Genomic DNA, 26,339 nt, shown 5'->3' on the forward strand with positions numbered 1-26,339 from the left:
GATCCGGGCAACGCTCCCCTTCCAGCCGTGCTCCCGGGTGAAGCTCCCGAAAGACCCCCATCTGCAAACGAGATAAGGCATCTGCGATTTTATTCTCAACACCCGGCACATGTGTGGCCCGAAACCAAATGTTCCATTGCCTGCAACGTAGAACTAGATGCCTAAGTAACGCCAAAACCGGCAATGATCCAGAAGACAAATTGTTAACAGCCTGCACCACTGCCATATTGTCCGTCCAAAAACGTATGCGACTATTCAACATCTTTGAACCCCACAATTCTACTGCAACCACAATGGGAAAGAGTTCTAAAAGTGTCAAATTCAATGTTAGCCCCATACTACTCCAGCCCACAGGCCAACGTGCAAAACACCACTACGCTCCAAAAACCGCACCGAAACCAACACTGCCAGCAGCATCTGTGAACAGCTGTAACTCAAAACTGGAAACCTCCTCAGACTGACAAATCGCCCTACCATTAAAAGATCGCAAAAAAGTCTGCCACACACGCAAATCACCTTTCATTTGCCTAGTGACACGAATGAAATGATGTGACCGCGAAATACCCCTAGTCGCCAATGATAGGCGTCTAGAGAAAACACGACCCATGGGAACGATCCTGCAAGCAAAAACCAGCAACCCTAACAGTGACTGAAGATGCTTCAGGGTAACCTTTTTTGATAAAACAAATTCGTCAATGGTAGAAAGCAAACGCGCAAGCTTGTCGTCAGGTAATTTGAAAACCATCTCTTGCGTATCAATTTCAATACCCAGAAACGACAAAATCGTGGACCGTCTTGTCCTCCGCTATCGGGACACCAAATTCAGACATTAAAACTTGAAAGGTTTTCAGCAAATAACCACATATTCCTGAATCACTTGGACCTACAAATAAAAAGTCGTCTAAATAATGAATGGCTGAAGAAATACCTGTCTTGAAACGAACTGTCCATTCCAAAAACGAACCAAAAACTTCAAAATAGTAACATGAGATAGCACAACCCATAGGCAAACACATGTCTACAAAAAACTGCTCATCTAAACGACATCCCAACAAATGGAAACAGGCAGGATCCACAGGCAACAAACGAAAAGCTGACTCTATGTCCGATTTAGCAAGCAAGGCACCTACGCCTGCCTCCCGTACCAACCGCACATCCACATCAAAAGACGTGTAAGACACTGCAGCCTCATCTCTGGAGATCCCATCGTTGACCGAATCCCCACGAGGGAAGGAAAGGTGATGAATCAACCTAAACTTCCCCGGTTCCTTTTTGGGGACCAAGCCAAGAGGAGAAACCCGTAAATTCGTATAAGGTGGCTCCCCAAAGGGGCCCGCCATCCTGCCTAAAGACACTTCATTCAGCACTTTTTCCCGTGCCAAACACATGTTTTCTTTCACCGTTTTTAAATTATCTGACATCGAAACCGAAGAAAAAACATGCGGAATGAAAAAACCTTCACTGAAGCCCCGACCTAACAGGTCTGCTTCCTGTCTCTTGGGATACCTGGCGAGCCACGGCTCCATCGCGAGAGCGCTCACCGGAGTTCTCCCGAACTGGGCACCCCCGCAGATGGAGCACTCATGACGAAACTTGCAGGAAGAATAGAACCTGCAATGTCCCTCATTGTAGAGCAACATGCTCCTGTTGGGCGCTGCGCCGCAATACCGGGTGCTGAACCCGAAACTGCGGCTCCTGCCTAAAAAGGGCCAAGCCTGCTTTTGAGCCAAAATTAGCTGTAACCACACATCCGTCGCCTTTGACGCCCAACCAATGTCAGGCGTCAAAGCCAACCGACGGCAAAATTCCTCGTCATATCTCCACCAAGCTGCACCTCCGTGCAATTTGTGGGCACTGAATATAGTGTCTACATACACAAACAGTTCGGCCCCTTTTTCCGGAAAACGTTGACAAATGACATGAGCCAAGGTAGAAAAACCCTGGAGCCAATTGCCAAAAGTTTTCGCAACTTTTACCTTTTTCTCCGAACCTCTTTCGAAAACACGCTCCTTATCTATCGTCACATGATCGACCGACACCAAGGACCAAGCATCCAGAAAGTCATGTGTTTTTTTTTTTGTTTTTTTTAAAGGAGCAACACCACAAAACAGTGAATCACGGAATGTTAAGCCAGACGTACTGGCCGCCCGCTCAGGCGGAGGCTGAGCCCCCCCTGGCGAAACCAACGGAACCGAAGCTCCGCCTTTTGTACACAAACCATCCAACAAGCTTTTTAATGCAGAAACTAAATCAATAGCAGATAAATCACCCATAGGTAGCCATGCGTTCCCACATGGAGACTCACCGGAGAAGGGCGTCCTCGTCACTTCCGAGGGTGCATCAACTCTCCCAGACACCGGAACCACAGACAGATCCCCACCAGGTGGAAAGGCTGAGGCGACTTCTGGAACTGGAACCAGCGAAGACGAATGACGATCCCTGTGCTCCCGGCGACGACTCCTCGTGTATCTCGTTCCCGTGCGGCTGGGTGTACTGGCTCCCGACGACGACTGGGACGGAGAAGAAGATGCTGTACTGGAAGACACACTCCTACTCCGGGAACGGCGACGTCTCTCAACCTGATGGCGTGGACGCCCGTGACCACCACGCCGATGTCCTCTCCCATGCCGTCTCCTTAGCCGTCTGCGTCTCGCCGACACCGCACCTGGAAGAGAAAACTCTGAAAGAGAAACTGGCAAATCACGTTGCTCCGCAGACTGCCCGCACGGCAACAGATCACTGCTACCGCACGACAATCCACCCAGCGAACTCCTCTCATTCACAGTGCCTGTGCCTGGTAACCACAGGCCACTCACCAGCTCTCTCCCCAGCTCTGTGTCATTTCCAGAACCACCAGCAGGTGGCAGCAACTGCACACCTAACCTGCTGGTGCCTGAGGCCTGCGTCTCTGCTCTCCTGAGACCTCCCCCTCCAGCTCCCCTCTCAACCATGGCCTGCTGTGAGAGGGAGAAAGCTGTCGGGCCGGGAAGAAGAACCAGCGGTGCACTAATAACGGCCCCGGCTTCTGCGGCTGCTTGCGGCCTTGCACTGCCTGCAGCCCGGATGGGGAGAACTGCAGAAGCTCCCCCAGCCAGGGGAGTGGGTGGCACGACGTCAGGACCGGGTGAAGGGGAGAGCAGGCGACGGTGCCTCCGTCCCGCTCCTGAAGAGCGATCGGTGCCGGCCCGCCTCTGGGTGGCTGAAGGTGGGCTGAGGCTCAAACGGGGAGGAGGCCGAGAAACCCGGCGCGGCCTACCTCTAACTGCTGACGCCGACGGGACTCCACCGCTGCTGACACCGACGACCGCCGCAGGTAACACCTCCTGCCTGCGATCCCCTGCCAGGAACACCTCCAACCAGCTTGTACCCTCCGTTGCAACCCGCTGTGCCACCTGCCTCATCAGCTCATCCGCCATCTGCACTCCGGAAAACGCCCTGGACCGCAGAGGCAGATCTCTCACAGGACCAGACGTCTGACGTTTGCAGCTCCAGCAGGTAAGATGGTGAACTGCCCTTGACCTCAACTATTTATCTGCTCCTAACCCCTCCTCTATCCTCTTGTCCCACCAATCCCTGCTCCTGATTTTTCCCGCACTTCCCCCCCCCTTCTTTCCCCCTATCACATACAGTCCCAGGCACTTTCTCTATTTGATTTAGTGCCTCAAGAGCTGTGTGACTATCTACAAGGGGGGGGCTGTGTGGCTATCTAAATTGCAGAAACACAGGCACTGCAGCCCCCCGACATGTATATATGCACTCAACAGCATATACAATCTGGTGCTGCAGTTCCCTGACTGGAAGTGTTGGACCAGAAGCACTCCATGTCTATAGCTCAGATCTAGGAAAACTGTATTAAAGAGGCTCTGTCACCAGATTTGGCAACCCCTATCTCCTATTGCAGCAGGTCGGCGCTGCAATGTAGATTACAGTAACGTTTGTTTTCAAAAACGAGCATTTTTGGCCAAGTTATGACCATTTTTATATTTATGCAAATGAGGCTTTCTTAAGTACAACTGGGCGTGTTTAAAGTTATGTCCAAGTGGGCATGTATTGTGTGTGTACATCTGGGCGTTTTTACTTGTTTTACTAGCTGGGCGTTGTGAATAGAAGTGTATGATGCTGACGAATCAGCATCATCCACTTCTCTTCGTCAACACCCAGCTTCTGGCAGTGCACAGACACACAGCGTGTTCTCGAGAGATCACGCTGTGACGTCACTTCCTGCCCCAGGTCCTGCATCGTGTCGGACGAGTGAGGACACATCGGCACCAGGCGACAGAGGCTACATCGACTTACCTGCAAACGCCGATGCTGCTGCTGAATGAACTGTAGCCTCTGTCGCCTGGTGCCGAAGTGTGTCCTCGCTCGTCCGACACGATGCAGGACCTGGGGCAGGAAGTGACGTCACAGCGTGATCTCTGGAGAACACGCTGTGTGTCTGTGCACTGCCAGAAGCTGGGTGTTGACGAAGAGAAGTGGATGATGCTGATTCAAAAACGCCCAGATGTATAATGCCATCCATAGCTACCCCAAAGTATAATGCCCCTCACACAGTATAATGTCCCCCATAGCTGTCCCCACAGTATAATGCCGCCCATACAGTATAATGTCCCCAATAGCTGTCCCCACAGTATAATGCCACCCATACAGTATAATGCCCCTCATAGTAAAATGCTCCTATAGCTGCCAACATATCAGCCCCCTTCCCTACCCAGTATAATGCCCCATAGTGTCTAATAGAAAAATAATTACTTACCTATCCCCGTTCCCACGATGGGTGAAGGATCCTTCTCCTCAGGTCTGTGCTGAGCGACTCGGCACAGACAGGCGCGATTACGTCACAACATCGCGTGTGCCTGCGCGAAGCCGCTCACGGCAGAGTGAATGCTGGAGCAAGGAGTCGTCAGCTCCTTGCTCCAGCATTCAGTAAGCGGGACCAGCGCGGTCAGCACTGTGTGGCTACATGGGCCCTGTGGGCCACCCGGGCTTAGGGGCCCGGTCGCAATTGCGACCCCTAGAACTACGCCACTGAATATAGTAGCCTATAGCAGAGCTGGATATACCTCCCTACTCTGTCATAGTGTTTAATAGCATCTGCGTCTGAGGGACGCAGACACTATTGAATGTGGCGTGGCTACCGCTGTAGCAGCCATACCGGCTGCTAGCGGAGCCTCTGGGCATGGGGGGTCCATGGCGGCACAGGCCCCCTCATGCCACGGGCCCCATGGCAGCCGCTAAGGCTGCTACAGCGGTAGCCACTGTATAGGAGACTTATCTGGGGATCAGTGGAGGTCCCAGCAGGTGTACGACCGACGATGAGAAAGTGATGGCATATCCTAGTCATACAATACAGCCCTATTTAATTGTCCTTAATTGTTGCTCCTTTCCCCACCAATCCCAAGTATTTTTCTAAAAAATGTTAAGACCGAACTTTTTTTTTTGAGAAGAAAATTCCATAAATTGTGCCTCCCCATGCAAGATGATAACGCGAAACGTGCATGGGGGCCTTGTGTGGTTGGAACACACTCTAGTCAGGTAGCATATTGGGCCAACACTTATTTCAGACCTATAATACCATTTCTAGCCACTTTTGGCACTTTATTTAAGTAGTTTATATATATTTAGGTTGAACATGTGTTTTTTTTAAGACATTTATAGACATGAACGGCTATTATGCGATACCAACATTGATATAATTGTTAGGCACTTTAACCTCATAAGATACACGTGTCCTGCTGGGGTAGAAGGTGTTAGTAACTTGATTTAGACTGTTTATCCTCAGTGCTCTATTCTATGTTGTTTTATATTGAATTATATATATATTTATGTTGTCGGAGCATATTATTGTAGAGAGCAACCCTTTTGAACTGAACTGTATTGGTTATATCTACTGGATCTATATATTGACTAGAATATTACACCCGAGAAATGGACATTCAATTATCCCAGGAGTCTGTGTGTACAGGAGATACTGCTTTCAGAAAGGTCGCACAGATAAAGCGCTTTATTGCAGCTCTCCTGTAGAAAGAGTCATAGGAAGAAGAGCCCGGGAGAGAGAAGGTAAGAACAAGATGGCTAGGAAATAACCACAGCAGATCCGCAATCTATAGGTCAGATGATGCTCCATCATATTATGTGGGATATTTTTTACGACCGAGGTTTCATACGCCAGTCTTAATAAATTTGTTGCATCTTATTCCAGCTTGTTTTTTATTAAGAAGCGCATACTTCTAATACATTTTTCGAATCTTCGGCTGTCCACTGAATGAAATGTATGAAACCAACAAAGAAAAATGATCGACTGAAGCACAACAAATTGATAGCAAAAAATACAAAATTTTATTAACATGAAACCATGACAAAGGTTAAAACTGGAACAGGGAATGAGTCACTCAATAAAAAGACATCGACAACAATCATGCACTAGATGTAGATGTAACATAAATCTATACAAGCTTGTTTATTTGTTGATACAGCCAGAGAGGACAGTGTACGTGCCTGTGCGGACCTGAGGCTAATGAAGCCTAATAAATGATGGCAAGAAGAAGGTCAACAAGGGATAAAATGCATGTATGTGCTGCCTGGGTTGCCTCTATAAGAGTATATATGTGGCAATAATTATGTGCAGATACCTGATTATAGTGATTATCTGTATATGTATGATAGTCTAATATACGTCAAAGTGTGTACTACAGAATCAGTGCTACAGGTAACATACAGCAATGTGCATGAACGCACAGAGAGGTACCAGGCCAATATCAGGCAAGAAAGTCAGTGAAAGCTGTATAACATACCAGTCGACATGATGAGGATGTCTGGACCCGACGCGCGTTTCGGCAACTGCCTTCGTCCGGCGTTTCGGCAACCCCGGACGAAGGCAGTTGCCGAAACGCGCGTCGGGTCCAGACATCCTCATCATGTCGACTGGTATGTTATACAGCTTTCACTGACTTTCTTGCCTGATATTGGCCTGGTACCTCTCTGTGCGTTCATGCACATTGCTGTATGTTACCTGTAGCACTGATTCTGTAGTACACACTTTGACGTATATTAGACTATCATACATATACAGATAATCACTATAATCAGGTATCTGCACATAATTATTGCCACATATATACTCTTATAGAGGCAACCCAGGCAGCACATACATGCATTTTATCCCTTGTTGACCTTCTTCTTGCCATCATTTATTAGGCTTCATTAGCCTCAGGTCCGCACAGGCACGTACACTGTCCTCTCTGGCTGTATCAACAAATAAACAAGCTTGTATAGATTTATGTTACATCTACATCTAGTGCATGATTGTTGTCGATGTCTTTTTATTGAGTGACTCATTCCCTGTTCCAGTTTTAACCTTTGTCATGGTTTCATGTTAATAAAATTTTGTATTTTTTGCTATCAATTTGTTGTGCTTCAGTCGATCATTTTTCTTTGTTGGTTTCATCTATTGTTGATCGATGCACCAAGGTATCTTGGTCATTATCTGGGACGCAAACACAGCAGATTTTATATTGTTCAGCAACGTTGCTTTATATTGAACATTACTCTGTGTCTGTGCCCCTTCTTTCGGTGGTATTGTATTTGTATATGAATGAAATGTATGCCAGACAGGAACTGGTCTAGATTTCCGCTATAATCTACGTGAGTTTCTGGAGTGAGTATAGCAGGTGACCCTAAGCAATTCCGCTAACCTCCACCTACTTTAAAAAAAAAAAGTGGTGAGAGTTGCGGTTGTTTAATTCCTCTCTTTGTGGTTAATGTCTTGTATGGATTGTGTATTTTCATAAGGACACACGTCCACCTCCAAGACTTCTCCAGTGCCTCTCCACTTGTTGACGCAATGATGGGCCAAAATATATTAGACTGAAATTTTATTGGGTATGTCAACCGATACCCGCCCTCCAGTGATTTATCCAGATCCAAATCATAAGTGATCGATATACAGTTAGGTCCAGAATTATTTGGACAGTGACACATTCTTCATGATTTGGGCTCTGCTGCCACCACATTGGATTTGAAATGAAACAATGGAGATGTAATTGAAGTTTAGACTTTCAGGTTTAATTCAAGGGGTTGAACAAAAATATACTGTGAAAAGTTTAGGAATTGCCGCCATTTTTCTCCACAGCCTCCTCATTTCAGGGTCTTAAAGGGAATGTGTCGCTAGAAACTTTTTTTCTTTTTTTTTTTAGTTAAACAGTTAGTGTATACATGATTACACATTGTTCTAATTTTTTTTAATATTTTCACAAGTCAGGAAATATTATAAATTAGATTCTAATTTATAACATTTCCATGTGCCGGTCACTAGAGGGAGCAATTCCCAAAATTGCAGCATTGGCATGTGGTAAAGCAACCTCATTGCTTTATGCTGAAAAATTGGAGAAGACACACTCGCTCTAGCGTCCTCACACAATCCCCCCTCCTTTATCCTGGCTAGTGCCAGGAGAAAGGAGGGGGTTGAATGTTCAAACCTCCTACACTGTGTGCCTCCATTTTTTGAGCGAATGCACAGTGTAGTAGGCTTACATACAGTGGTAATCACACAGTAAAACACGAACATACACAAACATAACTTACCTGCTCCTGCCGCCGCTGCCGCCTCTCCCTCTGCTCCGTCCGCTCCCTCCGCTCCTAGTCCTTGTTTCTGAACATATGTCTGGAAGCCACGACCGGAAGTCGTCATCTTACTGTCCGGCCGCGGCTTCCGGTCCACATGAAAATGGCTCCGGGTATCGCTCGGCCGAAGACCTTCCTTTTGGACTGTGTGGGACTGGAGCATGCGCCGTTCCCACACAGACGGCGTACACCATAGTGAATGGAACGGCTCCCGTTCGCATTCTCTATGGGGATGTATGTGCCGTATTCCATCTCTGTATGTGTCGTTAATCGACAGATACAGAGATGAAAAAAAAATGGCAGCCCCCATAGAGAAGTAAAAGAAAAAAGTAAAACACAAATAAATAAAATTTATTTTAATAACACACTAAAAGCAAATTTATATATATAAAAAAAAAAAAAATTTGCGACACCTGTCCTTTAAAAGTAATTGGACAAATTAACATTACCATAAATGGCCAAAAATTTTTTTAATACTTTGTAGAGAATCCTTTGCAGGCAATGACGGCCTGAAGTCCGGAACCCATGGACATCACCAGACGCTGGGTTTCCTCCTTTGTGATGCTTTGCCCGGCCTTTACTGCAGCTGTTTTCAGTTGTTGCTTGTTTGTGGTTCTTTCTGCCTTAAAGAGGCTCTGTCACCACATTATAAGTGCTCTGTCTCCTACATAAGGAGATCGGCGCTATAATGTAGGTGACAGAAGTGCTTTTTATTTAGAAAAACGATCTATTTTTACCACGTTAGGAGCGATTTTAGATTTATGCTAATGAGTTGCTTAATGCCCAAGTGAGCGTATTTTTACTTTAGACCAAGTGGGCATTGTACAGGGGAGTGTATGACGCTGACCAACCAGCATCATGCACTCCTCTCCATTCATTTAGTCAGCGCATAGGGATCCTGTTAGATCCTTATGTGCTGTCTTATACTAACACATTAACAATACTGAAGTGTTTAGACAGTGAATAGACATTCCACGGGATGTCTATTCACAAACTCTGCACTTCGTTACCGTTTCTATGGTAGTTACAGCAGAGGAAGCGTGATCTCGTTGTAACCTGTCATTTACCGCGTAATCTCGCGAGATTCTGTAACTACCACAGAGAGAGTAACGAAGTGCAGAGATTGTGAATAGACATCCCGTGGAATGTCTATTCACTGTCTAAACACTTCAGTATTGTTAATGTGTTAGTATAAGACAGCACATAAGGATCTAACAGGATCCCTATGCGCTGAGTAAATGAATGGAGAGGAGTGAATGACGCTGATTGGTCACTGATTGGTCAGCGTCATACACTCCCCTGTACAACGCCCACTTGGTCTAAAGTAAAAATACGACCACTTGGGTATTAAGCAACTCATTAGCATAAATCTAAAAACGCTAATAAAGTGGTAAAAATAGATAGTTTTTTTTTAAATAAAAAGCATTACTGTCACCTACATTATAGCGCCGATCTCCTTATGTAGGAGATAGGGCACTTATAATGTGGTGACAGAGCCTCTTTAAGTTTTGTCTTAAGCAAGTGAAATGCAGCACGATCAGGTTGAGATCTGGTGATTGACTCAGGCATTGCAGAGTATTCCACTTCTTTGCCTTATAAAACTCCTGGGTTGCTTTCGCAGTATGTTTTGGATCATTGTCCATCTGTCCTGTGAAGCGACGTCCAATCAACCTTGCTGCATGTGGTTGAATCTGAGCAGAAAGTAAATACCTGAACACTACAGAATTCATCCGGCTGCTTCTGTCTTCAGTCACATCATCAATAAACACTAGTGACCCAGTGTCTGTGGCAGCCATGCATGCCCTTGCCATCACACTGCCCCCACCATGCCATCACACTGCATCCACCATGCCATCACACCGCCCCCACCATGCCATCACACTGCCCCCACCATGCCATCACACTGCCCCCACCATGCCATCACACTGCCTCCGCCATGCCATCACACGGCCCCCACCATGCAATCACACTGCCTCCACCATGCCATCACACCTCCTCCACCATGCCATCACACTGCCCCCACCATGCCATCACACTGCCCCCACCATGCCATCACACCGCCCCCACCATGCCATCACACCACCCCCACCATGCTATCACACTGCCCCTACCATGCCATCATATTGCCTCCACCATGCCATCACACTTCCCCCACCATACATCACACTGCCCCCACCATGTCATCCCACTGCCCCCACCATGTCATCACACTGCCTCCACCATGTCATCACACTGCCTCCACCATGCCATCACACTGCCCCCACCATGCCATCACACTGCCTCCAACATGCCCCCACCATGCCATCACACTGCCCCCACCATGCCATCACACTTCCCCCACCATGCCATCACACTGCCTCCAACATGCCCCCACCACGCCATCACACTGCCTCCACCATGTCATCACACTGCCTCCACCATGCCATCACACTGCCCCCACCATGCCATCACACTGCCTCCAACATGTCCCCACCATGCCATCACACTGCCCCCACCATGCCATCACACTGCCTCCAACATGCCCCCACCATGCCATCACACTGCCCCCACCATGCCATCACACTGCCTCCAACATGCCCCCACCACGCCATCACACTGCCTCCACCATGCCATCACACTGCCCCCACCATGCCATCACACTGCCTCCACCATGCCATCACACCTCCTCCAACATGCCCCCACCATGCCATCACACTGCCCCCACCATGCCCCCACCATGCCATCACACTGCCCCCACCATGCCATCACACTGCCTCCACCATGTCATCACACTGCCTCCACCATGCCATCACACTGCCCCCACCATGCCATCACACTGCCTCCAACATGCCCCCACCATGCCATCACACTGCCCCCACCATGCCATCACACTGCCTCCAACATGCCCCCACCATGCCATCACACTGCCCCCACCATGCCATCACACTGCCTCCAACATGCCCCCACCACGCCATCACACTGCCTCCACCATGCCATCACACTGCCCCCACCATGCCATCACACTGGCTCCACCATGCCATCACACCTCCTCCAACATGCCCCCACCATGCCATCACACTGCCCCCACCATGCCCCCACCATGCCATCACACTGCCCCCACCATGCCATCACACTGCCTCCAACATGCCCCCACCACGCCATCACACTGCCTCCACCATGCCATCACACTGCCCCACCATGACATCGCACTGCCTCCACCATGCCATCACACCTCCTCCACCATGCCATCACACTGCCCCCACCATGCCATCACACTGCCCCCACCATGCCATCACACCACCCCCACCATGCCATCACACTGCCCCTACCATGCCATCATATTGCCTCCACCATGCCATCACACTTCCCCCACCATACCATCACACTGCCCCCACCATGTCATCCCACTGCCCCCACCATGTCATCACACTGCCTCCACCATGTCATCACACTGCCTCCACCATGTCATCACACTGCCTCCACCATGCCATCACACTGCCCCCACCATGCCATCACACTGCCTCCAACATGACCCCACCATGCCATCACACTGCCCCCACCATGCCATCACACTGCCTCCAACATGCCCCCACCATGCCATCACACTGCCCCCACCATGCCATCACACTGCCTCCAACATGCCCCCACAACGCCATCACACTGCCTCCACCATGCCATCACACTGCCCCCACCATGCCATCACACTGCCTCCACCATGCCATCACACCTCCTCCAACATGCCCCCACCATGCCATCACACTGCCCCCACCATGCCATCACACTGCCTCCAACATGCCCCCACCATGCCATCACACTGCCCCCACCATGCCATCACACTGCCTCCACCATGCCATCACACCTCCTCCACCATGCCATCACACTGCCCCCACCATGCCATCACACTGCCCCCACCATGCCATCACACCACCTCCACCATGCCATCACACTGCCCCTACCATACCATCATATTGCCTCCACCATGCCATCACACTTCCCCCACCATACCATCACACTGCCCCCACCATGTCATCCCACTGCCCCCACCATGTCATCACACTGCCTCCACCATGTCATCACACTGCCTCCACCATGCCATCACACTGCCCCCACCATGCCATCACACTGCCTCCAACATGCCCCCACCACGCCATCACACTGCCTCCACGATGCCATCACACTGCCCCACAATGACATCGCACTGCCTCCACCATGCCATCACACCTCCTCCACCATGCCATCACACTGCCCCCACCATGCCATCACACTGCCCCCACCATGCCATCACACCACCCCCACCATGCCATCACACTGCCCCTACCATGCCATCATATTGCCTCCACCATGCCATCACACTTCCCCCACCATACCATCACACTGCCCCCACCATGTCATCCCACTGCCCCCACCATGTCATCACACTGCCTCCACCATGTCATCACACTGCCTCCACCATGTCATCACACTGCCTCCACCATGCCATCACACTGCCCCCACCATGCCATCACACTGCCTCCAACATGACCCCACCATGCCATCACACTGCCCCCACCATGCCATCACACTGCCTCCAACATGCCCCCACCATGCCATCACACTGCCCCCACCATGCCATCACACTGCCTCCAACATGCCCCCACAACGCCATCACACTGCCTCCACCATGCCATCACACTGCCCCCACCATGCCATCACACTGCCTCCACCATGCCATCACACCTCCTCCAACATGCCCCCACCATGCCATCACACTGCCCCCACCATGCCATCACACTGCCTCCAACATGCCCCCACCATGCCATCACACTGCCCCCACCATGCCATCACACTGCCTCCACCATGCCATCACACCTCCTCCACCATGCCATCACACTGCCCCCACCATGCCATCACACTGCCCCCACCATGCCATCACACCACCTCCACCATGCCATCACACTGCCCCTACCATACCATCATATTGCCTCCACCATGCCATCACACTTCCCCCACCATACCATCACACTGCCTCCAACATGCCCCCACCATGTCATCACACTGCCTGCACCATGTCAACACACTGCCCCCACCATGTCATCACACTGCCCCCACCATGTCATCACACTGCCCACACCATGCCATCACACTGCCCCCACCATGCCATCACACTGCCCCCACCATGCCATCACACTGCCCCCACCATGCCATCACACTGCCCCACCATGCCATCACAATGCCCCACCCTACCATCACACTGCCCCCACCATGCCATCACACTGCCCCCACCATGCCATCACACTGCCTCCACCATGTGTTACAGAGGATGTGGTCTGCTTTGGATCATGAGCCGTTGCAAGCCTTCTCCATACTTTCTTCCTCCCATTATTTTGGCACAGGTTGATCTTAAGAGGCTCTGTCACCAGATTTTGCAACCCCTATCTGCTATTGCAGGAGATCGGCGCTGCAATGTAGATTACAGTAACGTTTTTATTTTAAAAAAACGAGCATTTTTGGCCAAGTTATGACCATTTTTGTAGTTATGCAAATGAGGCTTGCAAAAGTCCAAGTGGGTGTGTTTAAAAGTAAAAGTCCAAGTGGGTGTGTATTATGTGCGTACATCGGGGCGTTTTTAATACTTTCACTAGCTGGGCGTTCTGATGAGAAGTATCATCCACTTCTCTTCAGAACGCCCAGCTTCTGACAGTGCAGATCTGTGACGTCACTCACAGGTCCTGCATCGTGACGGCCACATCGGCACCAGAGGCTACAGTTGATTCTGCAGCAGCATCAGCGTTTGCAGGTAAGTCGATCTGTAATCTACATTGCAGCGCCGATCTGCTGCAATAGCAGATAGGGGTTGCAAAATCTGGTGACAGAGCCTCTTTAGTTTCATGCTGTTCCAGAACTGGGCTGCTTCTTTATATGTTGTTTGGCAAAGTCTAATCTGGCCTTTCTATTTTTGAGGCTGATTAATGGTTTGCACCTTGTGGTGAACCCTCTGTATTTGCGCTCATGAAGTCTTCTCTTTAATCTAGACTTAGATACTGATCCACCTACTTCCAGGAGAGTGTTCTTCACTTAGATGTTGTGAAGGGGTTTTTCTTCACAATGGAAAGGATTCTGCGATCATCCACCATTGTTGTCTTTTGTGGACATCCAGGACTTTTGGAGTTCACGAGATCACCAGTGCGCTCTTTTTTTTCAAAAATTTCCAAAACTGTTGATTTGGCCACTCCTAACATTTGTGCTGCTCTCTGATGGATTTCTTAATTTTTTTCAGCCTAACGATGGTCTGTTTCACTTGCATTCCGAGTTTCTTTGACCTCATGTTGTGGGTTCACAGCAACAGCTTCCAAATGCAAATGCTATACCTGGAATTAACTCCAGACCTTTTACCTGCTTCATTGATGATGGATTAACGAGAGAATAGCCCGTGCAGCCCATTAAATAGCTTTTGAGATAATTGTCCAATTACATTTGGTCCCTTGAAAAAAGAGGCAGCTCCATATTAAAGAGCTGTAATTCCTAAACCCTTCCTAAAATTAGGATGTGAATACCCTCAAATTAAAGCTGAGAGTCTGAACTTAAAGCCCATATTGATTATATAACGGTATATTCAATATGTTTTGGTAAACAGCTAAAATACCAAAACTTGTGTTACTGTCCAAGTAATTCTGGACCGAACTATATTATATAACTATATATCAGAGAAAAGATGACACAAGAGACCATGCTGTGTATGCTCAAAATCCTTCACTGACATCAAACCATTAGTATAATATCTTTCGCAGTAGGAGCGGCTTGATTCCAGCCAATCGGTTACAATGTTTACAATATGACGTTAATTTGGATTTGATTTAACCAATAGCATATAATGACAATATGTTTTGTTCTGAACTAATAATAGGCTCAGGAGGCGTTTCAAATATAAACCATAAGTTCCCAAAATATACCACGCTATAGATACTAGGAGTCAGACTAACCCCCCCCCCCCCCCTATAGTAAACATGATCGTTCTCTATAGGCTTCAAGGTTGATCGGCCCCTTATCACACAAAAATAAGTAAATATTCATCTGTATTCTCCATACTAGAGAGACTAAATAAAAAACATTCATCTCAAGAACAAATAACATGGAATTGTTTCAGGCAATATGCACAGATATATTCGCTTCAAAGCAACCATGACTTATTAATGTCAAAATGGCTCCTTCAGGCCACAAGATGGATTCCAACAATCCAAAATGGATGCCAATCATACAAGATGGAGTCCACACAAAATGTAATCTTTTAAGCATATTCTAACCACTTTCACACCACTCAACACTTAAAGCCTTCATATGCAACCTATAACCACAGCTCCTTACACAAGCACTTAGCCCGTCCTAACAGCCGATCCTATATACAGTTTTCACTTCCCCCGCCACTATTTCTACATTTATTGTATTTGTACATTTGCGTTTGTATATTTATGTGTTTGTATATTTATTGTATTTGTACATTTAGGGGGAGTTCACACTAAGTTCTTTGACACGGAAACCGCACCGCAAAGCACTCCAAAAAACGTCCGAAAATGCCTCCCATTAATTTCAATGGGAGGCGGAGGCGTTTTTTTCCCGCGAGCGGAAAAAACGGTTCACAGGAAAAAGAAGGGACATGCACTATCTTCTGGCGTTTACGCCTCTGACCTCCCATTGACATCAATGGGAGGAAGAGAAAGCGTATTTCGCGGCGTTTTATGCCCGCGACGCTCAATGGCCGAGGGCGAAAAACGCAGCAAAAATCGGCGTGCAGACAGAGGAAAATCTGCCTCAAAATTCCAAACTGAATTTTGAGGCAGATTTTCCTCCTGCAAAAAACTCCATGTGAACTCACCCTAAGGCTATGTTCACACGGAGTATTTTGGGGGAGGAATATCTGCCTCAAAGTTCCAAACGGAATTTTGAGGCAGATATTCCTCCCCCAAAATACTCAGTGTGAACAGCAATTATCGCACCGTTTTTCGCCCGCGGCCATTGAGCGCCGCGGGCATAAAACACGCTTTCTCCTGCCTCCCATTGAAGTCAATGGGAGGTCGGAGGCGGAAGCGCCCGAAGATAGGGCATGTCGCTTCTTTTTCCCGCGAGGCAGTTTTACTGCTCGCGGGAAAAAGACGGCGACGCCTCCCATTGAAATCAATGGGAGGCGTTCTCGGGCCGTTTCTGCCGAGTTTTGCGACGCGGTTTCCGCGTCAAAAAACTCGGCAAAAGACCCCGTGTGAACATAGCCTTAGGCTATGTTCACACGGAGTATTTTGGGGGAGGAATATCTGCCTCAAAATTCAGTTTGGAACTTTGAGGCAGATTTTCCTCTCCCTGCACGCCGATTTTCGCGGCGATTTTCGCGCCGTTTTTCGCCCGCGGCCATTGAGCGCCGCGGGCATAAAACAGCGCGAAATACGCTTTCTCTGCCTCCCATTGAAGTCAATGGGAGGTCAGAGGCGGAAGCGCCCGAAGATAGGGCATGTCGCTTCTTTTTCCCGCGAGGCAGTTTTACTGCTCGCAGGAAAAAGACGCCGACGCCTCCCATTGAAATCAATGGGAGGCGTTCTCGGGCCGTTTTTGCCGAGTTTTGCGACGCAGTTACCGCGTCAAAAAACTCGGCAAAATACTCCGTGTGAACATCCCCTTATGGTACTTGCACATTTATGTGTTTGTATATTTATTGTATTTGTACATTGATGTGTTTAGATATTTATTTATTTTTACATTTATGTGGTTTTATATTTATTAATGTATTTGTACATTTATTGTATTTGTATTTATTCGCTTTTGTTTAATGCTGCAGCTATGAAGCACAAATGTCACAATGAAATGCTGGCTAGCATATAGTGAGCTTCTGCAGGGCTTGTGTTTATACACAGGAGCCAATCTGAAAAAGCAGAGCTGCTCGGTGTCTCGCCTATGCTGCATAGAAGAGAGGCAGAGCAACAGAGACTGATCCTCTGAAGAAATGTGGAGGATTTCATACTACCTCAGACTCCAAATAGACAATGCAGGTAAAATGCAGTCCCCCTTAGCAGTCATCAATGAGTTGATAAAATAGGCCACTCTTCAGCCATTTGGTTGGATGATAGGGAGGGCAAACTGGGCTATTGACATGGGGCCTCCACCCCCTGGGCGGTGGGGGTAAGGGCCTTCCCAGGAATTCCCCCTCAACATTTTCTGACAATGTTTTCTTACATTTACAAACAATCTATGCTGCACTGCTACAGAAGGTCTAAATTGAACTTGTCACCACCGTCACTTGCATCACTGTACATGTAAGAGTACAGAGTATTTGGGGTCTGGTGCCCGGCCCGTTGCCTACAGTGGGAAAGAAAGGAACAGGAGTTAGTGGCTGCAAGAAGCAGCAGTGTAATGGTGACTGTGCGAGAACAGCAACCGTCTGAGACTACAGCAAAGAGAACTTAGTCTGGAGATGGTGGATGATCTGCTGGGTCTCTGGTCTGAAAATCCATTGAAATCAATATGGTGCGGGTCAGCAAACTGTGGCACCATTGCCACAGTCGACATGCTGGGTTTCTGGCACACTTCCCTCTCCTGGTGTCCAGCACCGATAAGTGCGTGGTGGCGCTTCATTATGCGCTTGGTGGCGCTGATCACCAAGTGAGAGGGCAGTGCTTCATTGTATTTGCCGCTGATGAACACTTGCCAAGCACACAATGAAGCCCTGCTCTCGCTCCTGGTGGTCAGCGTCCCCAATCGCATAATGAAGCACTAGTCTCCTGTTGTGATCAGCACCGCAAGGACAGAGGTCAATAACCGCTCTATATAAGAGTTAGAAAAAGTTGGCAGCTCTCCTTTATGATCCCCCCTCACACTGGTGTTTAGTAGCCACGGTCTCCTCTATGTGCACCCCCCCCCCCCCCAAGCTGGTGTTCAGTAGTCGCTCTCTCCCGTGTGCAGTTCCCCAAGCTGTGTTCAGTAGCCACTGTCTGTGTGCACCCCCCCCCCAGCTGGTGTTCAGTAGCCGCGGCCTATCCTATGTGCACCCTCCTAGCTGGTGTTCAGTAGTCGCTTTCTCTACAGTGTACAGTTCCCCCTAGTCCCCCCTGTTCTTTGGCCACGGTCTCTCCTATGTGCACCCCTGTAGCTGGTGTTCAGTAGCCACGGTCTCTTCCCAAATGCTGTTGAGTAGCCTCGGATGCACCAAAGGTTAATCATCTTTGCAAAGAAAGTCAGGGACAAGGGTCACACTGTAATTTAAGTTGAATTAACTGTTTAATTGGTTTATGGAACATACATGGTAACAGTTTGTGTTATATGACTTTCATGTTTGCACGGCACACGGAGTACTTCATCATTGATTTTTTTTATCGGCACGCCATCCAAAAAAAAGATAGCCTACCTTTGGTATACAGTGACATCTGCTCCTGCTGACTGACTATCCATTTTACAGACCATGGACGATAACATCCCCTTCATGTTCCTGGAGATTGTACTGGCTTTGAGCATTGTTACTTTGAACCTGTTGGTTTGTGCCACGGTCTACCTGCATAAGGAGCTGAGGACGGAGACCAACTTTCTGATTGTCAGTTTGGCGGCTGCAGACATCGGTGTTGGAGCTCTGGCGATTCCATTCTCCATCGTACTGAGCATGGAATACATTCTCTGCTTTTACACCTGTATATTCATCACCTGCTTCCCGCTGGTTACCACACAGTTCTCCATTCTGCTCCTTCTGCTCATTGCCATCAATGCCCATCTAAAGATCAGGCTTCCAAACAGGTAATCACTTCCACTTTATCTAGCAGCATTATGAATTGGTCCAGCAACTTATTGGAGGAATTTCAATAATCACTATATTAGGAATAATATCTAAGCTATTCCTTAAATTGGTTGTCCACATTTGAAAATCCAATTTTTGCTAGAAAGGTACCACAACAATAAGCTGATAATAGAATGTCCTCCCTGTTCACATCAGGAAGGCACCGACGTATCCCACTGTATAGGCATACAGTGGTATACATCGCCCAAACTTCCCTGGCACATAGCTACTTTAAGTGCTGAGCCCGGGGAAGCCCCTGAGGTCACTGTCCATATATGGGACTTTAAATGATGTAGTCCCTGTCCAGAGCGTTGGAAGCACTCTGGCTTGAGATTCCGGGAGTGGAGAAGCCCCTGACGTCACTATCCATATATGGACAGTAATATCAGGGGCTTCTCCAACCGCATAGTCCGCGGCCAAAGAGATACAGATGCTCTGGTCAGGAACTCCATAGTTAAAAGTCCCTGACATCACTGACTATATATGGAAAGTGACGTCAGGTGCTCCCTCTAGGTGCGGAATCCCTGGCCAGAGCGCTACTTTATGCTCTTCCCGAAGTTTCCAGTCATGGAAAAGCTCCCCAAGGTATACGTTTCATGTATACATGTGAAGGATGTGTCACGTTGGGTTCGTGTACTCACTGGGCCGTACCGCCTTGGCGGTATGGCAGCAGGCCAACAGGGCGCAGGTCACAGTCCACAGTTCGTATAAGGTACCTGTGGCAGTTCGGACAGTAGCAAGGCAGGATTGGCTGGGACTAGGCAGCGGGTAGACGTCAAGCGTGGAGCAGCAGGACAGGCGTAGATACAGCACAACATGACTACAGCACAGCATGGCACTTGACCAGGATAGCACAGGATACAGGAATACAGGAAACAGAAAACACTAGGAGACCATTTGCTTAGACAAACTAGGATTTGACAAACAACGCTCAGGCAAGGATCAGAAGGGCAGAGGCAGATGCCTTCTTATAGTCCAGGAAATCATGTGAGTTCATGATGATGATTGTTTTCATGTGCGCGCGCTGGCCCTTTAAGAGCGGGCACGAGCGTGCGCACGCACCCTATGGGACACAGCAGACCGGAGTGGAAGTGAGCGCCGGCGTCTCCTAGGAAGGAGATGGGGACCAGTGCTCTCAGATCCATGGCTGTGGGCGTCGGGAGATAAGTAAACCGGACGGCTCGTGGCCATGGACGCTACAGTATGCCATACAGTGGCATCCATCACACATAGGCTCCCATGTAATAAAAAACCGTATAACGCATGGTATAAGTTTTTTGTGGGATCCCTCAGGATGGAATAGCGTAGTATACTACTGCCTATTAGCCTCTGTAATGCACAGACTTGTCTGGACCTCCAGAGCGGTAGAACCTCTTGTTAGACTTTCTTGACTAGCTTAAAGATGAGCTTTCTAAAAAGACGACCTCCTCTCTATTTACTCAGAGTTCCCTAATAAGTTATTTGAAGATGAGTTTTGTAAACCAGACAACCCCTTTAATATATTGTTTTTAAAAAGTATCGCTAAACATTAATGGAGTTGTCCGCACAGTTAAGTGCTCTATATGGGCATGTTAAGCCACTCGAGAAGGTCCATCAATGGGACCACCCCAGTAGCTAAAGCAGATAATGTCCCTGGTGTATGCAACCAGAGCCATTGATACAAACTACACATTACCCTGTCAATAACGGCCGATCATAATAGCTAAAACTGGTTGCCCCAGCACAAAAATAGATGGCATATGGCTAAAATATGCCATCAATGAATATAGAACGAAAGAAAAAAGAAGTACCAAATTGTACACAATATCTCAAATAAAGTTTATTGAATCACAAAATATATAGATAAAACATACAGAGGTAAATAAAGAAAAAGTTCCAAGAGAAAACAGAAAGTGTAATAGGAAGGACCTGAGGAGGAATCCTAAATATCAGTCCCTAAAAGGCATAGTGCACTTGGATATAGAAAATAACTGATCCTTAACTCACTAAGGCTTCGTTCACATCTGCATCGGGACTCCATTCATGGTTCTGTCTGAGCTTTCCGTCAGGGGAACCCATGAACGGATTCCAAACTGAAACAAACAGAAACCATAGGTTTCCGTTTGCATCACCATTGATTTCAATGGTGATGGATCCGATGCAAATGGTTTCAGTTTGTCACCATTGTGGAAGGGTTCCGTCGTTTTGACGGAATCAATATCGTAGTCACATATATGGACAGTGACATTGGCAGGAGTGCTGGAGTCCCCAGGCAGAGAATTAGCTTATACTCAGTGATAGGAAACCCCTGACGTCACTGACCATATATGGACAGTGACGTCGGGAGCAGTGCTGGAGTCCCGAGCAAAGCGCTAGCTGACGCTCTGCTCGGGGACTCCAGCAATAGGCAATGTAACAGCCCCTTGCGGCCATGCGCTTGATAACACACCGACAGGAACAGCACAGGAAGCAAGCCCTCAGTCATGTGTAGCCGTGTCAACGCGTCATCAATATTAGAAAAGCTATAGGACTTCTGGGAACAATTCACTGGGTTTGAACTGCACAAATTAGTAACGAATTTTAAATTAAAGTACATTAGTAAGCGACTTCTTTTCACCTAAGAATATAAATTTTTAGTCCCCGGATAACGCCTTTAAATGTCCAGTGGCTCTCATGTTATTACATTGTATCTCATCTAGTCACGACATCATCGTGACTCTACATCGTGACCTCTACAAGCCCATCCAGAGGCTTGTAGAGATATACTCCACCACAATGTCAAGGGTTGTAGAGATATACTCCACCACAATGTCAAGGGTTGTAGAGATATACTCCACCACAATGTCACGGGTTGTAGAGATCTACTTCACCACAATGTCATGGGTTGTAGAGATATACTCCACCACAATGTCATGGGTTGTAGAGATATACTCCACCACAATGTCATGGGTTGTAGAGATCTACTCCACCACAATGTCATGGGTTGTAGAGATATACTCCCCCACAATATCATGGGTTGTAGAGATATACTCCCACAATGTCATGGGTTGTAGAGAATACTCCAACACAATGTCATGGGTTATAGAGATATGTACCAACAAAACATCATGAGTTGTAGAAATATACTCCACAACAATGTCATGGGTTGAGTGGTTAAAGTATAATCTAGTGATCCAGCTTACTTATTTGTCCCTGGTTAAGGGGAAGTGCCACCACATCATGGTAACCAATCCCCTTACCCGGTCCCCATGTCGTCGTCCGGGTAGTTCTATAAACCACCCAATGACTCCCAACGTGACCGAAGCGGACTCCCAAACTAGCAGGACCACTATTCCAACCTCACCCACTAACGTGCGCAGTGTGGAAACATGTGGTCTCCCATGGTAACCGGACAAGCACAAGACATAGTTTCCCTAGCAACTGGACATAAACTGTAATGTAAGGCTAGAATAGAAACCAGAACCCTAAAGGTAGTGTCCATAATGTTATTCTGACCATAAATTCATAAAACAGGCAGGAACACGAGTAAGCTTACTAGTGAGAATTTACAGTCACCATTGTCTCAACAATTATGTAGAAAGTTCATTAATAAAACCTCATTAATACAAACTTAAATAAGAAACAAATTGCCAGTATATATCACGAGGTATCACTTCCAATGGTATTGAAGAAATTGAAAAATGTAGTCAGATTGTCCATGCTGCCTGTCCAGATGAGGAAAATGTCATCTATGTATCTCCACCATTTCAACACGTGAGAAATGGTGGGACACAGACACGTCTTCCAAATACGCCATCACTAAATTAGCGTAAGTTGGGGGTCACATTAGATCCCATTGCGGTCCCACCTTATCTATTTATAGAATTGATCAAACATGAAATAATTACATATCAAAATTAACTCCAGTAGGTCCAAGATAAATTGTCTATAGTCTTCTGAAGAATTGGTCTGTGGCAATACCTTGGTCACACTCAACAATCCCTTATTGTGGTTGATTGGGGTGTACAAGCTTACGCCAAATGAGGTAAGTATATCATCCTGCGGGATCTCCAATACCCTGAACTTAAATAGAAAGTCAGAGATGTCTCGTATATACGATGGTACACTTACTGCAAATTCCCTCAGGACTTTGTCCAAGAACATGGCAGTGTGGCTAAATAGAGAATCCCTCCCGGGCACTATGGGGTGCTGTAAATTTTTTGTGTATTTTAGGTAAACAGTAAAGAAGAGGTGTAGCAGGATGTCAGGGTATCAGATAATTATGTACATTTTTATCAATAATGTCCCTGGCAAACGCATTATCTATCAATATTCTCATATGTTTCAAGATTTGCCACTTAGGGTGATTGGGCAATTTTTATACACACACTCATCCGCCAATTGTCTCCATATTTCCTGTATATACATAGTCTTGTCCATAACGACGACCACTAAATTAGCGTAAGTTGGGGGTCACATTAGATCCCATTGCGGTCCCCCCTTATCTATTTATAGAATTGATCAAACATGAAATAATTACATGTCAAAATTAATTCCAGTAGGTCCAAGATAAATTGTCTATAGTCTTCTGAAGAATTGGTCTGTGGCAATACCTTGGTCAAACTCGACAATCCCTTATTGTGATTGATTGGGGTGTACAAGCTTACGCCAAATGAGGTAAGTATATCACCCTGCGAGATCTCCAATACCCTGAACTTAAATAGAAAGTCAGAGATGTCTCGTATATACGATGGTACACTTACTGCAAATTCCCTCAGGACTTTGTCCAAGAACATGGCAGTGTGGCTAAATAGAGAATCCCTCCCAGGCACTATGGGGTGCTGTAAATTTTTTGTGTATTTTAGGTAAACAGTAAAGAAGAGGTGTAGCAGGATGTCAGGGTATCAGATAATTATGTACATTTTTATCAATAATGTCCCTGGCAAACGCATTATCTATCAATATTCTCATATGTTTCAAGATTTGCCACTTAGGGTGATTGGGCAATTTTTATACACACACTCATCCGCCAATTGTCTCCATATTTCCTGTATATACATAGTCTTGTCCATAACGACGACCACTAAATTAGCGTAAGTTGGGGGTCACATTAGATCCCATTGCGGTCCCCCCTTATCTATTTATAGAATTGATCAAACATGAAATAATTACATGTCAAAATTAATTCCAGTAGGTCCAAGATAAATTGTCTATAGTCTTCTGAAGAATTGGTCTGTGGCAATACCTTGGTCAAACTCGACAATCCCTTATTGTGATTGATTGGGGTGTACAAGCTTACGCCAAATGAGGTAAGTATATCACCCTGCGAGATCTCCAATACCCTGAACTTAAATAGAAAGTCAGAGATGTCTCGTATATACGATGGTACACTTACTGCAAATTCCCTCAGGACTTTGTCCAAGAACATGGCAGTGTGGCTAAATAGAGAATCCCTCCCAGGCACTATGGGGTGCTGTAAATTTTTTGTGTATTTTAGGTAAACAGTAACACACTCATCCGCCAATTGTCTCCATATTTCCTGTATATACATAGTCTTGTCCATAACGACGACCACTCCACCCTTATCGGCTGGTTTTGTCACCAGGTCTTCATTATAGACCAGCCTCTCTCTTGGCCTTGGAAATGTTATTTCGGGGAGGGGGGGGGGGAAAGTACCAGAACACCATGCATCTTTGAAAATCTCAATATCCTTCTATACACTCATTATGTAAGTTTCAACTACATGCTTAGTATTCGGTGGTTGATAGTTGCTTTTGTTATTTTTTTCTTCACAAATACTACACAGTCGAGTCCCATTATTATGACCACCTCCTACTTTTGACGTCAGCAGCGCGTAGCCCATGAAGGAAGTGATGTGTCGGGGGCCGGCTTGGTGGGTATATAAGGTGTGCAATAGGCTGTCTGAACACATATCACTCATTGTTGCCATGGGTAAAAGGGGAAATTTAACAGAGTTGCAAAAAAGGGCTGACTATTAACTTTCAGGCCAAGGGTGGCAGTATTTCTCACACAGCGCAGTTTGTGACCTGTTCGCATGCTGCTGTGGTGAAAGTGTATCGTGAGTGGACCAATGACACCATTGGGAATAACCGACTCCGGAGCACCACGTGCCATTGGTGTGAGAGGTGAACGTCGGCTACGAAGGTGCGCGAGGGTCGAACGACACGCTACAGTGGAGCAGCTCACTGTGAAAATCAACCAGGGGCCTACCAGACGTGTGTCTAAAAAAACAGTTGGGCGAACGCTACTGCGTATGGGGCTTCGAAGCAGACAGATGGTCACTGCTCCTATGTAACAAAGGTGCTTCAGAAAAAAAGGCTTCAATTTGAAACGGCAGTATCGGAATTGGACCAACGATGATTGGCAAAGGAAAGGGTTACCTTCTCCGATGAGTCCAGTTTTCTGCTTCATCGAACGGATGGACGTTGGAGTGTCAGGCGAGAAATATCAGAGAACAAACACCCTGCAACCATTGCCCTGTAGAACACAAGCTGGTGGCGACAGTGTTATCGTCTGGGGAATTTTTTCATGGTATTCTCTGGGCCCATTCGTCCATGTGGAATGCTCTCTGAACCAATTTCAGTATAAACCCATCGACCAAGACTTCCAAGTACTTCCCAGGCCCCCTAATTCGCCAGACTTGAACCCAATTGAGCATCTGTGGGACAACCTCGATTGTCTTGTTCGCTCTATGGATTCTCCCCCACGAACCCTCCAGCAAATGTGGGATGTAGTGCAGTCAGCATGGCTCCAGATACCGGAGACAACCTACCAGCACCTCATTGAGTCACTCCCAGCCCGTCTAGCTGCTGTCCGTGCTGCACACGGCGGTTAGGCCTCATGCACACGACCGTAAAAACTCCCGTTATTACGGGTCGTAATTACGACCCGTAATAACGGGCTCATAGACTTCTATTGGCGACGGGTGCCTTCCCGTTTTCTCACGGGAAGGTGCCCGTGCCGTTGAAAAAGATAG

At 47.3% G+C, this 26,339-nt stretch overlaps 1 protein-coding gene across 7 annotated transcripts in view; it reads right to left on the bottom strand.

Moving 5' to 3' along the window:
* Nucleotides 1-26,339, bottom strand: part of LOC142662235 (guanylate-binding protein 2-like) — a 160,195-nt gene that overhangs the window by 22,617 nt on the left and 111,239 nt on the right. Inside the window, exon 5 of one of the 7 annotated variants that reach the window (XM_075840341.1) lies at nucleotides 17,797-17,919. The exons of the other annotated variants lie outside the window; for them this stretch is intronic. The gene's annotated coding sequence lies outside the window, so the exon portion shown is untranslated. The remainder of the gene's footprint in view (nucleotides 1-17,796; nucleotides 17,920-26,339) is intronic. 7 annotated transcript variants of the gene reach the window in all.

This window comes from Rhinoderma darwinii, chromosome 10 (genome assembly GCF_050947455.1).
Source record: "Rhinoderma darwinii isolate aRhiDar2 chromosome 10, aRhiDar2.hap1, whole genome shotgun sequence".
NCBI classification, from domain to species: domain Eukaryota; kingdom Metazoa; phylum Chordata; class Amphibia; order Anura; family Rhinodermatidae; genus Rhinoderma; species Rhinoderma darwinii.